Here is a 17592-nt window from a genome sequence, read left to right on the forward strand (position 1 = left end):
TTACATGTTCAGAGCTACCTTCTCCAAAACACAGCTGTGTTTACTTCTGCTAACAAACAGTGACTTCATTAACAGCACAGAAATGCCTGCTTGATGCAAAAGGTTACACTTCCTTCTGTGACCTCAAATTTACTAGATGATATTTAGCCTCCAAGTGCACAGATTAAATTTAACAAATACCAGATGTTCTGAATTTGACAAAGAATTAGATAAATCAAATTGGTCGCCCACTTTCTATTTCAGAATTGACTTCTTATAACTTGAAAACAGAATCAGCAACAGGTTGACACTGATTTTTCAAATTCTGTATCCCCAATCTGAGCAGTCAACATTACAAATGGATGCTATATTCAGTCCATAAAACTCTTGGAAAAAAAATCTGCTCTGCACTGCACAGACAAAAACACATTCCAAGAAGGTACGTTGTTAAGGTGATATATTTAAATCAGGCTCTAGGTGTGATAATATATCTATGACATCCCATTTTTAGTTTGTATTCTAAAAACAATACAAGGAGTTAACACTAAATGTGTCTCACAAAATAAAAACAAATCTCATTTAATTTCCCTTCTCTCCGCCCTCTCACAGACCTTTCCTTCTGTTCCTTCTCCACCAGACTGCTCCCTCTCCCTTTCACAAAACCACTGCTTGATTTGCTGTGATTTCCAGCATTGCTGTTTTTATTTCAGATTTCCAGCATCTGCCACTCCGCAGTATTTATTTTGCATTAGCTTAGACAAGTCATTTGCTACAAAAAGGCAAGTTTGAGACAAACTCCATAGTTTGTCTAAAGCATCTTTTTAAAATCAAGACATGCCCCTTATGTTCAAAAACATCTTTTGTCTAACAGACATGTTGCTTATGTTCATCAAAAACATTGTTGCTCCTGTCAGTAGTTGTATAGCAATTCAACACTGATGAAAAATGAGAGATATATTAAATCGGTGATATATTCATTGGCTGCTTTTTGGTTTATTAATACCATTGCCCTTTTATAGATCAGAGTAAGATCGCAACCTAAGTTTGATTGACAGCTGAATCTGAGTTTTGGAAACAGATTGGTTGTAATCCTCTGACAGACAGCTTGATGGTGTGAGTTCTCTAATAACAGATTAAAGAAATGCAAGAAATTTCAGATAATTAGAACCATTCTTATTCTCAAGAGACCCCAAATACTTCACACACAACACAAAGAACAACAACAAAGAACAGTAACAACACTGCCTGCAATACTGCCTGTGCCACGGGAAGGTGAGGGCAGGAATGGAGTGAGGTGGAAGATGAATGTGTGGCTGAGGGACTGGTGCAGGGGGCAGGGATTCAGGTTCCTGGACCATTGGGACCTCTTTAGGGGCAGGGGTGATCTGTATACAAAAAACGGGTGGAACTTGAATCACAGGGGGACCAATATCCTGGCTGGTAGGTTGGCTAAGGCTACTGGGGAGAATTTAAACTAGATAGGTTGGGGGGAGGGGAGCTAGAAGAGTTGACTAGGATCAAGGAACTAATTGATGGGGGGGAGGATGCAGGGGTAAGGGGAATTACAAAATTAATGGTAGAGGAGAGGGTGCAAGTGAATGAAGGCGGTAATTTAGATAAGTGAGTAGAGGGAGAGGGTGTTCGCGACTCATCAAAGCGGGTCCAGATAAAAGCTGGAATAAGGACACTTTGCCTGAATGCACGAAGCATTCGGAACAAGGTAAATGAGTTGATGGTGCAAATCAGCACAAGTGGGTACGATCTAGTGGCCATTACAGAAACGTGGCTGAAAGGTGACCAGGACTGGGAGATGAATATCCAGGGGTATCAGGCGTTTAGGAAGAATAGACAGGAAGGAAAAGGTGGTGGGGTCGCGCTATTAATAAGAGATAATATCAGGGTAGTACTGAGGAATGACATAGGCTCTGAGGAACAAAACGTGGAATCATTATGGGTAGAGATGAGGAATAGTAGAGGGAGAAAGACACTAGTAGGTGTGGTATATAGGCCCCCAAATAATAATGTTGAGGTAGGGAGGGCTATAAACAAGCAGATAAGGGATGCGTGTAAAAACGGAACGGCAATAATCATGGGGGACTTCAACATGCACATTGACTGGCAGACTCAAGTCGGTAAGGGTGGAATGGAGGAAGAGTTCTTAGAATGCTGTCGGGATAGTTTCCTTGAACAGCATGTTACGGAACCGACGAGGGAACGAGCTATTTTGGATCTGGTATTGTGTAACGAGGTAGGTAGAATTAAGGATCTTATTGTGAAGGACCCTCTTGGGTCTAGTGACCACAATATGGTCAAATTTCTGATTCAGATGGAAGAGGAGAAAGTTTGGTCCCAAACCAGTGTCCTCTGTTTGAACAGAGGGAAATATGATAGGATGAGGGATGAATTGGCTACGGTAGACTGGGAGAGCAGGCTGGCAGGTAGGATAGCTGAGGAACAGTGGAGGATTTTTGAGATCCTTTTCAGTTCTCAGCAAAAATATATTCCAGCAAAAAACAAGGATTGTAAGAAAAGGGAGAACCAGCCGTGGATAACGAAGGAAATAAAGGAGAGTATTAAAATAAAAACAGCTGCGTACAGAGTGGCCAAAAATAGTGGAGAAACAAGTGATTGGGAAAAATTTAAGAAACAACAAAGAGAGACTAAGAAAGCGATAAAGGAAGGATAGACTATGAAGCTAGGCTAGCAATTAATATAAAAAATGATAGTAAAAGTTTTTATAAATATATAAAAAGGAATAGAGTGGCTAGAGTGAATGTTGGACCCTTGGAGGACGAGAGGGGGGAGTTAATAGTGGGAAATGAGGATATGGCTGAGTCTTTAAATAAGTTTTTTGTGTCGGTCTTCACGGTGGAGGACACAAATAGTTTGCCAAATATTAACGATAGAGGGTTGGCAGCAGGAGAAATACTTAATACAATTAATGTTACCAGAGAGGCAGTGCTGGGTAGACTAATGGGACTGAAGGTGGACAAGTCCCCGGGTCTGGATGGAATGCATCCCAGGGTATTGAAAGAAATATCAGGAGGTAATAGTGGATGCGTTAGTGATTATTTATCAAAACTCGTTGCATTCTGGGGTAGTGCCGGTTGATTGGAAAACGGCTAATGTTACGCCGCTGTTTAAAAAAGGAAGGAGACAAAAGGCGGGTAACTATAGACCGGTCAGCTTAACGTCTGTAGTAGGGAAAATGCTGGAATCCATTATTAAAGAGGAGATAGCAGGGCATCTGGATAGAAATGGTTCGATCAATCAGACGCAGCATGGATTCATGAGGGGAAAGTCGTGCTTGACGAACATGTTGGATTTTTATGAAGATGTGACGAGGGCGGTTGATGGAGGAGAACCGGTGGATGCGGTGTTTTTGGATTTCCAAAAGGCGTTTGATAAGGCGCCCCATAAAAGGCTGCTGAAGAAGATTAGTAAGAAGTTTAACAACACCAGGTTAAAGTCCAACAGGTTTATTTGGTAGCAAAAGCCACACAAGCTTTCGAGGCTCTGAGCCCCTTCTTCAGGTGAGTGGGAATTCTGTTCACAAACAGAACTTATAAGACACAGACTCAATTTACATGAATAATGGTTGGAATGCGAATACTTACAACTAATCCAGTCTTTAAGAAACAAAACAATGGGAGTGGAGAGAGCATCAAGACAGGCTAAAAAGATGTGTATTGTCTCCAGACAAGACAGCCAGTGAAACTCTGCAGGTCCACGCAACTGTGGGAGTTACAAATAGTGTGACATAAATTCTGATTCTAGGATCGCATGATAAAGACTCAGGAGGAAAAAAGCAGAAATATTTATGTGAAATAGTGTGACATAAACCCAATATCCCGGTTGAGGCCGTCCTTGTGTGTGCCTCTGATATTCGGGTAAGCGTTCTCCAAGGCGGCCTTCGCGACACACGACAGCGCAGAGTCGCGGAGCAGAAACTGATAGCCAGGTTCCGCACACACAAGGACGGCCTCAACCGAGATATTGGGTTTATGTCACACTATTTCACATAAATATTTCTGCTTTTTTCCTCCTGAGTCTTTATCATGCGATCCTAGAATCAGAATTTATGTCACACTATTTGTAACTCCCACAGTTGCGTGGACCTGCAGAGTTTCACTGGCTGTCTTGTCTGGAGACAATACACATCTTTTTAGCCTGTCTTGATGCTCTCTCCACTCCCATTGTTTTGTTTCTTAAAGACTGGATTAGTTGTAAGTATTCGCATTCCAACCATTATTCATGTAAATTGAGTCTGTGTCTTATAAGTTCTGTTTGTGAACAGAATTCCCACTCACCTGAAGAAGGGGCTCAGAGCCTCGAAAGCTTGTGTGGCTTTTGCTACCAAATAAACCTGTTGGACTTTAACCTGGTGTTGTTAAACTTCTTACTGTGTTTACCCCAGTCCAACGCCGGCATCTCCACATCATGACGAAGAAGATTAGGGCACACGGAGTTGGGGGTAGTGTGTTAAAGTGGATTGGGGACTGGCTATCCGACAGGAAGCAAAGAGTCGGAATAAATGGGTGTTTTTCCGGTTGGAGGAAGGTAACTAGTGGCATGCCGCAGGGATCGGTACTCGGGCCGCAACTATTTACCATTTATATAGATGATCTGGAGGAGGGGACGGAGTGTATGGTAACGAAGTTTGCAGACGACACAAAGATAAGTGGAAAAGTGAATCGTGTGGAGGACGGAGAAGATCTGCAGAGAGATTTGGACAGGCTGAGTGAGTGGGCGAGGATATGGCAAATGGAGTATAACGTTGATAAATGCGAGGTTATACACTTTGGAGGAAATAATAACAAATGGGATTACTATCTCAATGGAAACAAATTAAAACATGCTACCGTGCAAAGGGACCTGGGGGTCCTTGTGCATGAGACGCAAAAGCCCAGTCTGCAGGTACAACAGGTGATCAAGAAGGCAAATGGGATGTTGGCCTATATCGCGAAGGGGATAGAATATAAAAGCAGGGATGTCTTGATGCACCTGTACAGGGCATTGGTGAGGCCGCAGCTGGAATACTGTGTGCAGTATTGGTCCCCTTATATGAGGAAGGATATATTGGCATTGGAGGGAGTGCAGAGAAGGTTCACCAGGTTGATACCGGAGATGAGGGGTTTGGATTATGAGGAGAGGCTGAGGAGATTGGGTTTGTACTCGTTGGAGTTTAGAAGGATGAGGGGGGATCTTATGGAGACTTATAAGATAATGCGGGGGCTGGATAGGGTGGAGGCGGAGAGATTCTTTCCACTTAGTAAGGAAGTTAAAACTAGAGGACACAGCCTCAAAATAAAGGGGGGTCGGTTTAAGACACAGTTGAGGAGGAACTTCTTCTCCCAGAGGGTGGTGAATCTCTGGAATTCTCTGCCCACGGGAGGTGGTGGAGGCTACCTCGCTGAATATGTTTAAAGCGCGGATGGATGGATTCCTGATTGGTAAGGGAATTAAGGGTTATGGGGATCAGGCGGGTAAGTGGTACTGATCCACGTCAGATCAGCCATGATCTTATTGAATGGCGGGGCAGGCTCGAGGGGCTAGATGGCCTACTCCTGCTCCTATTTCTTATGTTCTTATGTTCTAACACAGGAAACAGGCCCTTCGGCCCTCCAAGCCTGTGCCGCTCTTTGGTCCAACTAGACCATTCGTTTGTATCCCTCCATTCCCAGACTGTTCATGTGACTATCCAGGGGATAGTCAATGGGGGAGGATTCTCCAACCTCACCGCACCATTAGTAGATCGTGCCGGTCCCGGAGAAGAGTATATCTGCCCAAAAATCCGTTTCACAACCGGCGCCAAACAGTTGACAAATGTCTGGCCTGTTCCCAATGGCATCAACTAGATAGTGCCCTTGATTAGCATATGTAAAGGAGTATTTAAATATGTGCAAAGCCTGTTCAAATCCTAGCACACAGACTTCACTGGCCTTCAGGCGTGGCGCGATAACAGCTAGAATCACTACTGCTCTCCACTAGTGGAGGCCTCGCATGATGTTCATACCAGTGGGCTCATAGGTCTGAAGCTCCCTGGTGCTCAGGGGCATGGCCGCAGTGCTCATGCAGAAGTGTCCACCTGGCACACTGGATGTGCCCAACTAACACAATGGTGGTGCCCAGCAGTGGCCAGACAGCCTGGTAGTACCAGTTGGGTACTGCCAATGACAGGACAAGGGGGTCTGACAGGGTGGAGGGGTACCAGCATGAAACTCCTAACTCTGACTCGAGTGTGGGAGGAGTGTGATGTGGAGTGTGATGTGGAACGCACCCGAGACTCCTGCACGGATCACTCCATTATTCCCACTGTTATGACATTTAGAAATTCTTTGGGAGAATTCCGCCCAAGAATTATGAAATGTAGTCACTTTTCCATCGGCAAATCTGGCAGCCAACCTGGATAGCAATGTGTTAAATAAATTTGTATCATTAACTATATGGAATTATCAGTCAATAATCAAGTCACTAAAAAAGACTCAATGCCTTCAACTACAAATGTGAGCAGTTCATTAGGACAGACGTCATTTTTTTTAATTTTGGAGCTGAAATCTAAATATTGATTAAAACTAGTTAGTAGGTATCACAAAAATGCAACTCCCAATGCAGAAAATTCAAACAAGCCAAATACAAAAATTCATGTACACAAACATTGCAAGATCCCACTTACATAAAACAAAAATCAAATGCAGTTACTACATGACACCATGTGGTATCCCAAGCATCCTACTGACAGAATATTGCACAAGTGTGAATACTGCCTCTAGCCTCAGCGCCACTGACGAATTGAACAGCAATGTACCTGGAATATAAAATTTGATCCACTCATCCCACCTCCCAGCATTTTCTGTACATAAATGACATTGCTGGCAAATACAGTAAAAAGTAAAAACTTCCTAAACAGAATAATGTGGTGTCCATGACAAAAAAAAACAGGAATCCCCATACATGAGAAGTGAAATTGATTGGTGCAAAAATACATATATTCAATCAGAATCTTCCAGCTCTGGAGGATGAAATAGCTGTCATTCAAATTAGTTTTTCACACTCAAGATAGTCCACGGGGACGTTGAACACCCCAGGTCTACTGTTGCAATACTTTCCCCAACATCACTGGCTCATGGTACTAATTATGCAAATGACATACACATCTCATTTTGGCACAGTATAATAAACATTCTGTATTTATATAGCACTTTCAACATACAAAAATATCCTGAAGACATAATCAAATAATGCACAAGGTCCTAACTAAGAAGATAGTAGAAACAGTTTGTTCATGCAGGTGAATTTTAAGGAGTCTTAAAAAGACAGGAGGAAGGTAGTGAAATTTAGGGAAGGGATTTTAGATTATGAAGCCTGCCTAGTTGAAGGTCGCTTCTCGGCCTTTTGGCTAAGATCAAGTGTAGTCTGGATTGCCTGCACTTGGTTGAGGTCATTAGGTTACGCTGAGGCTTCATATGTTTCATATGAAGCAGTTTTTAAAAGCGGCATCTCGGCCTTTTGGCTAAGATGCAAATGAGCTCAAGTCTTGGAGGAGGATCCTCCCCCTTCTCCAATCAGCTTGACTCATGTAGATCAGGCCCAGGACAGGGTGGTTTTGGTCTCCCGTCCTGTCTTGTCAGCCTGGATCTGAAATGTCTCAACTTGTTGAGACTCTGAATTGGATTTGATTTGATTGAATTGGAAAAGTATTTTTTAAAAATGGGTGCAGCACTGCCTTTTGGCTAAGATCAAGTGTAGTATGGTCGGCAGCCCATGGTCGGCCGCACTTGGTTGAGGTCATTAGGTTACACTGAAGCTTCATATGAAGCAATTTTTTAAAGCTGCATCTCGGCCTTTTGGCTAAGATGCAAATGAGCTCAAGTCTTGGAGCAGGAACCTCCCCCTTCTCCAATCAGCTTGGCTCGTGTAGATCAGGCCCAGGACAGGGTGGTTTGGTCGCTCGCCCTGGATCTGAAATGTCTCAACTTGTTGAGACTCTGAATTGGATTTGATTTGATTGAATTGGAAAAGTATAAAAATAAAAATGGGTGCAGCACTCGAAACTGAATCTTCACGCTGACCAAGGCGCTCCTCCTCGCGGCCACATTTTCAAATTTCACCGTGAGGCGCGCATTAAGCCCGCCTTGAACAGCCAGGGCTCAGGGCTCCTTATCCTCTCCCCACCCCCTGCCTGGAACACACTGTGCCTCTTTTAGGGCAAACCAAATCGCTTCTCGGCCTTTTGGCCAAGATCAAGTGTAGTATGGATAGGATGCTGTGCTTGGTTGAGGTCATTAGGTTGCATTTAAGCTTCATTTGAAGCAATTTTTAAAAGCGGCATCTCGGCCTTTTGGCTAAGATGCAAATGAGATCAAGCCTTGGAGGAGGTGAGTCTGCACCTACTCCAATCAGCTTGGCTCATGTAGATCAGGCCCAAGACAGGAGTGGAGGCCCTGTCTTGTCAGCTTGGATCGGAAATGTCTCAACTTGTTGAGACTCTGAATTGGACTTGATTTGATTGAATTGGAAAAGTATTTTAAAAATGGGTGCAGTCTAACCAAGTTTACAGATACTGCCAGGAACTCAGTGTTGGTGGGATTTAAACAAGAGGAAGAGAATTTGGGCAACCAGGAGTCAATGTAGATTAGCCATGACAGGCAATAGGTGACTAGAACTTGGTGGAGAATTAGATTAACAGCCAGCAAGATGGCCTCAAGTCCAAGAAGTGAGGAAGATAGGGAACTGACTAGAAGATCTGAGATGACATCAGTCTGGATGAGGGTTTCAGCAGCAGATGGGCTGAGGCAGGCAATCTGACAGAAGTGGATGATGTATTGTAGCATATAGATCGAACCAGCACAAAAAGACTTCAATTTCTTCAACGCTAAAACTGATGGTTTTGCATAAATGCAGCGACAAAATGCTGTACTCACATTCAATCCTGAGGTAATAAGTGGCAAGTAACATTCACACCACACAAGTAACAGGCAATGACCATCACCAACAAGGAGAATCTGACCCATCTCCCCTTGACATTCAATAGCATTGCCATCACCGAATCCCCTACCATTAACAACCTCAGGGTTACCCATGACCAGAATCTGAACTAGACCAATCGTATAAATACAGTGATTAGAAGGGTGGGTGAGAGGCTAGAAATCCTGTGGTAACTCACTTCCTAATTCCCTAAAAGCCTGTCTAGCAAAGCACAAATCAGGATTGTGATGGACTACTCTCCATTTGTCTAGATGAATGCAGTTCTCAGATCACTCAAGAAACTCAACACCATCCAGGACAAAGCAGCCAGCCAACATCTTAAGCATTAACTCCCTCTACTACCAACGCACAATGGTAGCAATGTATCTACAAGATACATTGCAGCAATTCACAAAGGCTTCTTCAATAGCACCTTTCAAACCCGTGACTTCTACCACGTAGGGTGACGGACACATGGGAACAAATCACCTGGAAGTTCCCTGCCAAGCCACACAGCAACCTGACTTGGAGGTATATCACTGTTTCTTCACTGTCGCTGGGTCAAAATCCTGACACTTCTGTACTAACAGCACTGTGGGTGTACCTAAACCACATGGACTACAATGGGTCAAGAAAAAGGCTCACCAACACTCAAAGGCAAATATGCTGGCCCAGATGGCCACACCTACATTACGTGAACAAATCAATAAAATTGGTCAATCTCAATTTTTCACCCCAGAAACATGTTTCATTTACCTTATCCTACAAGTCAGTGATTGGGATAAAGCAGACAGTATAGGCTGCATTGTGAAGATGGGAGTTTAAGACATCCTCACACAGAGCAGAATGCAAAATGGCATAGCAAGTGACAAACAGAAATGGGTCCTCGAAAAAGCAAAACTGCTATCAAGCTAAAAATCATAATTGCTACCTCATCAAATAACTGTGCTGCAGCAAAGAAATCAGTTCGTGAAAAACTGGTGTGAGAATGAAAAGGAGGAACCTGCCCTGAAGAATTCCAACGCAAAATGTACCATGAGAAGCCACTGGCCTAATCTTAGAAGTATATTGGAATGCGGCCTTGAAAATAATCGGAATGGTTGCATTGTCACCAGAAATCAAGTGTGTATATATACTCTTAAGTGGGTAAAGTCAAACCAAGAGTCCAACAAAGATTTCAGACCAGCAACTAGTTGATGTAGCTGCTTTATAGAACAAAACAGTTTAATATTGCAACCACGGTTGCTCAGAGAACAGCAAAAGACCTTGATGCCAAAATTACCGGCTTCCAGTGGCAAAAAACATAAGTTAAATCAGCAACAATGGATGAAACATATGCCCAGCTGCCAAAGTGGAGTGCAAAGGATTGAAAACAGCCCTAGTGAAAAATCACAAAATACAAGGAAACAGGATACACTGACAGCACAAAATTAAAGCTTACAGTAATTTTCAAAAGTAAAACCATGCTGAACATCAAGTTCTCTCAAGAGTGTTTGTGCATGTCCATGATAATCATTAGATAGATGATGGGAACAAAGTTATGGGTTGATAGTGTGCAGAATAGGCACTTCAGTGGCTTAAGTAAAGAATGCACCTTGTGTTTAACAAGTTCAGATTCTGCATAACCAATGAAATTAAGGTGGTACCTACAAGAAATAACACTACACTGCAGTTATACCAGGGGATTTAATGTCCATAGTTCAACCTTTGAATGCATTCCTCAACAAACCATTCAAGGACTGACTGCAAAAGGGTTTTAATAAAAGAGTAAAAATATGCCTGCTGCCCCATTTGAAGTTTGTAGTTTCTTTATCAAATCGTGGGATGCAATTAGTGCACCAAATGCCATCAGCTTGTTCAAAAAAAATATGTGAAATATCTAATTCACTGGTTAGAGAGGAAGAGTATGTGTCATGGTGGATTGATTCTGAAAGCAAAAGTGCCACTTCTGATATTGAGTAGGATCCTTACGTTGATGCCATAGCCAAAGTGACTCAATGCCATGAACATTTTGCATGGATATCAAAGGCAATGAATTTGGCCTTCATAAAATGGTTTCCCATTAAAAGGCATCTCTATACAATTAATTTGTTCAATAAACCATGTCACATTAATTTACTTTAAATTACCAGTTATTTTTCCTCTCACATTTCAAAAAGCAACCACTCACACCAGCGGTTCATTTAATACCCCATGTACAAGTCAACTTCCATTTTTGGAGGCTTCAAAGGTCCACTTATATGCCATAATGTATGGTAAGTAAAAAGAGGACGAAAAGAAAGATAAAAGTGGTGAATAGGTGTAAAGCTGAGCAGATAGGCAGGTTACCATTCTAACACCTCTGCACAGAAATGGAGAAAAGCTGATAAACCAATCAGCTGAACATAAGCAGATATTAAATTCCACCTGCAACATGTCTATGCTGGTGTTTATGCTCCAAGTCTCCTCCCACTTTGCTTCATTATAAATCAACAACATGATCTTCTACTCTGTTCTCCCTCATATACTTATCAAGCTTCACCTTACGTGCAGTCATGCTATTTGCCTCAACTACTTCTTGTGATAGCAAGTCCCACATTCACAAGAGGAATTTATTCTCTGGGTAAAAAATAATTCATTATTCAAATTATTAGCAACTTGGATTCCCTTTAAAGTGGAAACATTTTCTCTGCGCCTACCCTATCAAATCACTCCATTTGGTCACCCCTCAGTCTTTTGTTTCCCAAGGCAGAGTGCCCGCTAACTCAAGCCTTCTTTATAGATATAACCTCTCAGTTCTGGCATCATCCTTTCTGCAGCTATCCACTGTCTCAATATCCTCCTCTTAATATAGAAACCAAATCAGTACTCAAAGTATGGTCTAATCAAGGTTCTATACAAATTTAACAATTTTTCTGCTTCTGAATATTAATCCTCTCGCAATAAACACCAATGTGTCATTTGCATTTTTGTTTTAATGCAACACCAAACCCAGCTACTTCCCGCTCTAACATTTCCAGACTCCACCTCTGCTTCAGTTCATCTCCTTCTGAAACCCTCATTCGTGCCTTTGTTAGATTTGACTATTATAAAGGTCTCCTGGTCAGTTTCTCATTTTCTACCCTACATAAACTAGATTGTCATCTAAAACTCCTGCCATTAGTAACCCAACTCACAAAGTTCTGTTCATTTATTACCCCGGTGCTTCCAGCTGGGGAAAATGTGTTTTTAAAATTCTCATCTTGTGTTTTCAAATCCTTCCAAGATCTTGTGCCCCCACCCCTGAAACCTCCTCCAGTTCTACAGCCCTCAGGAGATCCAGGTTCCTTTATTTCTAGCCTCTTGCTTGTTCCAGGTTTTAATTGCTCCATAATTGGCAGCCATGCTTTCAATGCTCTCAGCTCTGGAATTTCCTCCCCCATCTCTTCATCCAAGACACTGCATTAAAACCTCTCTGACTAAGTTTTGTCTATCCTAATAGCTTACATAGCTTAGGATCAAATTTGGTTTCATAATGCTCCTGCAAAGCACTTTTGGGACATTTTATTACTTAAAGGCTGGCAAAATAAATACAAGTAGTTGTTTGGTGACTGTTAAGCTGCACTGTAAAGATGATTTGAGATTCCTACTCCAATCCCCATGGAGTTTTACTTTCGTTACTTGTGTTTGTAGAATGAATTTACCACTGCATTTCCACTCCTTTCACAGGTCCCTTTTGCCTAATTATTTATTTGACTTCTTAATTACTTTGTATCCCTTTGTGATCCTCCGTGTTTTTGCCCATTCCAGCATTTTATCAATATCCCCCTCTCAATCTTCTGGACCAAGAATTATTTACTGTTTTAGACAGCAGATTGTCTTCACAATAAAGACACCAAAACCTCTTTCTCAAAGTCCAATTCAGTTTGTGCACAGTGAACATCAGTCCCAGAATAAAGCTCCTGTGGAAAATGCAACCCATTTCCATAACTCTCAGAATTTGCTTTTAATTCCTATTTGTTTCCTCGTTTCAAACCAGCAAATTCAATTGTTGCTACTGCCAAACTCCATACTCCTTAATGATCTCCAATAGCCAAATCCTTCTGTGCAATTAACATCTGGTTCCAACACTTGTGGGCCAGTTAAAATGCAATATTTTTTGCCTAGTCCTTCATTAAGAATTTAGTGCCAAAATCTCAAAACATTTTTGCTCCCCTTAAAGCTGTTCATCAGCACCTGAAGCAGATTACACAAACATGGTACACTTGCATTACAATGCAGTGCTACTTCGAACATAGCCATATATTAAAACTAAGTACAGCTTCAAAGAGTTCAACCTCAGTCCCGGGGGACCATCATTATCAAAGCACATCGAAAAGCATATTCATAGAGTAGACATGACTTACAACATGCTGACAAGTTGCAGACAGCCTCGTAACTCTATAACATAGGACCATATCTTACATTCCTTCAGCTCACAAGCTCCCCTTCACCTGCAATTGTTCGAACTCAAGACGCTTTGCTGAATAACATCAACATTTCTTTGTTGAGTGGGTAGGAGGGAAAAAAGTGATGGAGAACAATTAAATCTAAAATATTGATATTCAAACATAACTTCCCAAACACATACAAGAATCATCACTTGCAGGTGCACAAGGCAATCAGATTTCTGAAGTTTTCTGCACTCGAAGTCTTAATGGATATCATCTCTGTTGTATGCTTTTTGCAATGATGGCACTGTTTGCCTTCTTTCAGAAGTCATGGTAGAAGGGAGTGCATTAACATTTGCAAGTACTGCCCACAACAAAAAAAGCAAAAGACACCTCTGCAGGGAATAAGTAATAAATGTAATGAAAGAGCAACATTTAGCAGCAAATGCATTCAAATTATGACATTTAATTTGGCTGATAGATCATAGTTACTTTTCAACTATGCTCAAAATTCAAGACATATGTGCAGGTTAGGTCCATTGGCCATGTTAAATTGCCCTTTAGTGTCAGGAGGATTAGCAAGGGTAAATAGGTGGGGTTGCAGGGATAGGGCCTGGGTGGGATTGTGGTCAGTGCTAGACTTGATGGGCGAATGCCTCCTTCTGCACTGTAGAGATTCTATGATATGAATTTATAAATTGCACTATAAGCAGATAATGTTATAATACAGAGCCAAAAAAAAAGCTAGAACACATTTCTTCACAGTTTTCATCTACATAGCACCTTTAACACAGTAAAATGCCCCAAGATGCTTCATGAGTGTTAGCAAACAAAATTTCACATCAAGCCACATATGATATTAGGATAGGTGATCAAAAGCATAATCAAAGAAATAGGTCATTTTAAAGAGCATCTTAAAAGGAAGAGAAAGAAGTAGAAAGGCGAGGTGGCTTAGCAAGGGAACTCCAGAGCTTCGAGCCAAGGCAGCTAAAAACACAGCCACCAGTGACAGAATCATGAAATCAGGGATGCATAAATGGCCAGAATTGAAGCAGCAAAGATCTCAGGGCTGGAGAAGGCTGTTAGGAGGGGAGGGGAGGGGAGGGGAGGGGAGGGGAGGGGAGGGGAGGGGAGGGGCCAGGGAGGGAAAACAGGATGAGAATTGTAAAATCAAGATGTTGCTGGATTATTTGCACACCTGGCAGCAACACTAATCACACATGACCATGAGTCAAACGACATTTGGGTAAACAGTAATCTATTACCTCAAAGGAAAAGGTGTGATCACTATTTTGTATCTTGATGATCAAGTTGAACTTTCCAGAAAATAATTTGCATTAACCAAACTGGGAAAGAAAGTGAAATAAACCATAACTCAACATTTTGTCTAGCTATAAATTGCTCTGAAAGTTTAGCTAGCCAGTACGGCCCAGAATTGTCAGGTGCGGGACATCTTGTAGCATACTGCGTTGGATAGAAAGGTTGCACCCCAGATCTCTCTCTTATCTGGAGATCCTTCCGTCTTATCAGAGGGGCTGCAGTGAGATAACCTCTTACAAAGTCAGGAGGATGAGGAATTTTGCTTTCCAACATTTATAACACTTCAGGCATGGATGGAAGTGAACAGGAAAGTTACCAAATTTGTGGTGCCTCCAGCATTGAAACAGTGTATCCCGAGGATCCACAACTTCAGAACAACGTGACAGGCAACTGGAATAACACCTTCAGATATAAAGTCCCACATTCTGACTTTTTCAGCGTTCTCCTGCACAGCGTTCCGTGAGAGAACACACTTGTTCTCCTCTCTGCAGGCACATCACATTCTCATCCGAGCAGTCAAACGTTCACTCTCATCCTAATGTCCTCGTATCCATGCCCCACAGTCACCTCCATCCTATGGAGGGGATGTGGTGGAGAAGGAAGCTGGTGCTGCTTCTGCTGTTTTTCCCATTGTTTCTCATTAGAAGTGCAAGGTGGAGCTGCACAAGTTGCTTGTGGAGCTGGCCTGAGGGGCTGAATGGCATACTGCTGCTCCTAATTCTCGTGTTATCATGCCTTGATGAAGGCTGGCAACAAGGATGTGCAGTTGAGGGTGAGTGAAGTGCTGGACAGGTGAGAAGAAATCACCCATCAATCAGTAATAGGACTAAGAAAAAAAAATGACAAATAGCAGCATCTCACCGAGCTCTTCAGTTTCTCTGATCAAATCCTTCCTAGCTGATCAATGCCGCTGAAAAATGCTGTAAACTTGCCATGATGACCTTGGCAAGTTGCTGACAGCTCAGGAAACAGGTGTTCTGACTAGGAAATCCAGATTGGAGGGTTGAACTAGTCCAATTGGCTTAGGTACCTCAATCTCTTATCTGCCTTCAATCCCATCTTGGTGAAACTCCTAAGAGATTGATGCTGGGATCCCAACCTGACTTTGCTTTTAAGGGATTTAACTCCCAGTATATGTGCAAGTTCACCTCCCTTTGGAATAATTCCCCACACTTTTTGGTTTAACCTCAGTAAGGATTCTTCTTCAAGCTGATTTAAGGAGACACATCATTGCTTGCCCTGTTCACAGAAGTCCCAACCCCCTTCAGATGATGTTGTGCTGTTTGACTGTCCAGCTAAGTTATTACATGTTAAAACTGCAACAAATTGAATATTCTCTTCAAGGCCCAACAGACGCTCCACGGCCACCAACATGGCATCGGAGCTCATGAACTCAATGGACGTAGAAACGCATGTTTAAGAAACCGTGGTTGGTATAGGCTAATAATTCTCAGTGCTGGCAAGTGCCAGAGTTACTGTTTACATCCCATTGAATTGGACTTGAAGGATTTTAAACCGAGGACCCCTTATAAATTAAATCTGATTCCAGAGGACGAAAGCGAAATACGGCAGATAGTAGAAATAACATCACACATAGACTATAGTTGACATAACAGTCAGCTTGTAAAACTACATGAAAACTATTAAGTTACAGTAGTAAATTTAAACAGTTAAGGACAAATACAAAATTTACCACAGGTGTTGCGGAGTTGGGAAAACAAAAGGGACAGGAAAGGTAAAAAGGCAGAAAAGGTAATTTTATCGTAAAGGATATCTTTCGGTTACTATTTTGAAAAGGCGAATAAATGGAGGATGAGTACCAACTTAGACTGCTACAAAGAAACAACAAAATTACAAACTATCAGCAGGTGCCAAAAAGGTTTTACATGTCAGAATAGTATACATTATCAAAAGTACACAGAGATTCACAATCCTTTTCAAGTCTAGCATATTCAAGATTGTTTTCCTTTCCTCTTTGGGTGCTTGAAACCTTTCAGTGAAAAATTATTCTGGCTACATCAGAATTCAGGATCAATGTTAACTCAATCAACTTCTGATGCGGATTAAATGCTAAAGTATACACTGTCACCAGCTTTCACCTAAATAATTCAATCAGGAGATAATAGGTTGAAGTGCAATCATGTTTGCAAAAGACTCTTAAATACTCCCTCAAAACAAGCTTGCATCCCAAGAATGCAATCCCTCCTACAAGCTCAAAAGCAACCCACTCAATTCAAAGCAGTCAGCATTAACTTTAAATTTTCTTACTACACCCCTTGTTTAACATTTTATTATCTGCTTTTCAAAGGAAAATGCATAACACATATTTCAAATTAAATCAAACAGAGGGTGAAATTTTCTGGCCATTCTGATGAGATTTTCCAGTCCAACCAGCCTTGAACCCCTGCTGTTGGCTTCCTGATAGCGGAGGTGCATAGAACGGGTAACCCCATTGACAGCAGCGGGACCAGACGATCCTGCCGCTGGCCAATGGCAGGAAAAAAAACCTCAGCTCGATTTTGGAAGAACATGAAACCTGCAATTGTACAGCTAGGTTTTTCTTTCCCACTGTCCAGGTGTGCCTATTTTGAGAGTTATATATTTATGAAAATTCAAGCCGTAATGACTATAATATAGATATATTTTGTGACAAAGTTTTTACTAATTTCAGGAACAAAATATAGACTTGTTGCATAAATGAGGGTACATCTCATTAAAGAACAACATATTCTTCCTAAACTTTTAATTTACTAACACACAATTATGATCATAAAATCGTAACTAAATTCTGCTTATCCTATTGGATGACATTAACGATCTCTTCAAAGGCAGGTACACACATTAGATGAACCTATTACACAGCAAGTTCAAACTAGGTTGGGAATTTTAGCAACAATGGCAGTAACCTGTCCTGCATCTGCTTGAAAATCAATAAATC

General features: G+C 41.7%; 1 protein-coding gene and 1 pseudogene across 2 annotated transcripts in view; one reads left to right on the top strand and one right to left on the bottom strand.

Annotated features, from left to right (window-relative positions):
• Nucleotides 1-17592, bottom strand: part of LOC144497459 (receptor-type tyrosine-protein phosphatase F-like) — a 469757-nt gene that overhangs the window by 420513 nt on the left and 31652 nt on the right. The gene's annotated exons all lie outside the window — the stretch shown is intronic.
• Nucleotides 8197-8399, top strand: LOC144498105 (U2 spliceosomal RNA; annotated as a pseudogene).

The sequence above is a fragment of the Mustelus asterias genome, chromosome 8 (genome assembly GCF_964213995.1).
Source record: "Mustelus asterias chromosome 8, sMusAst1.hap1.1, whole genome shotgun sequence".
Classification (NCBI taxonomy): Eukaryota; Metazoa; Chordata; class Chondrichthyes; order Carcharhiniformes; family Triakidae; genus Mustelus; species Mustelus asterias.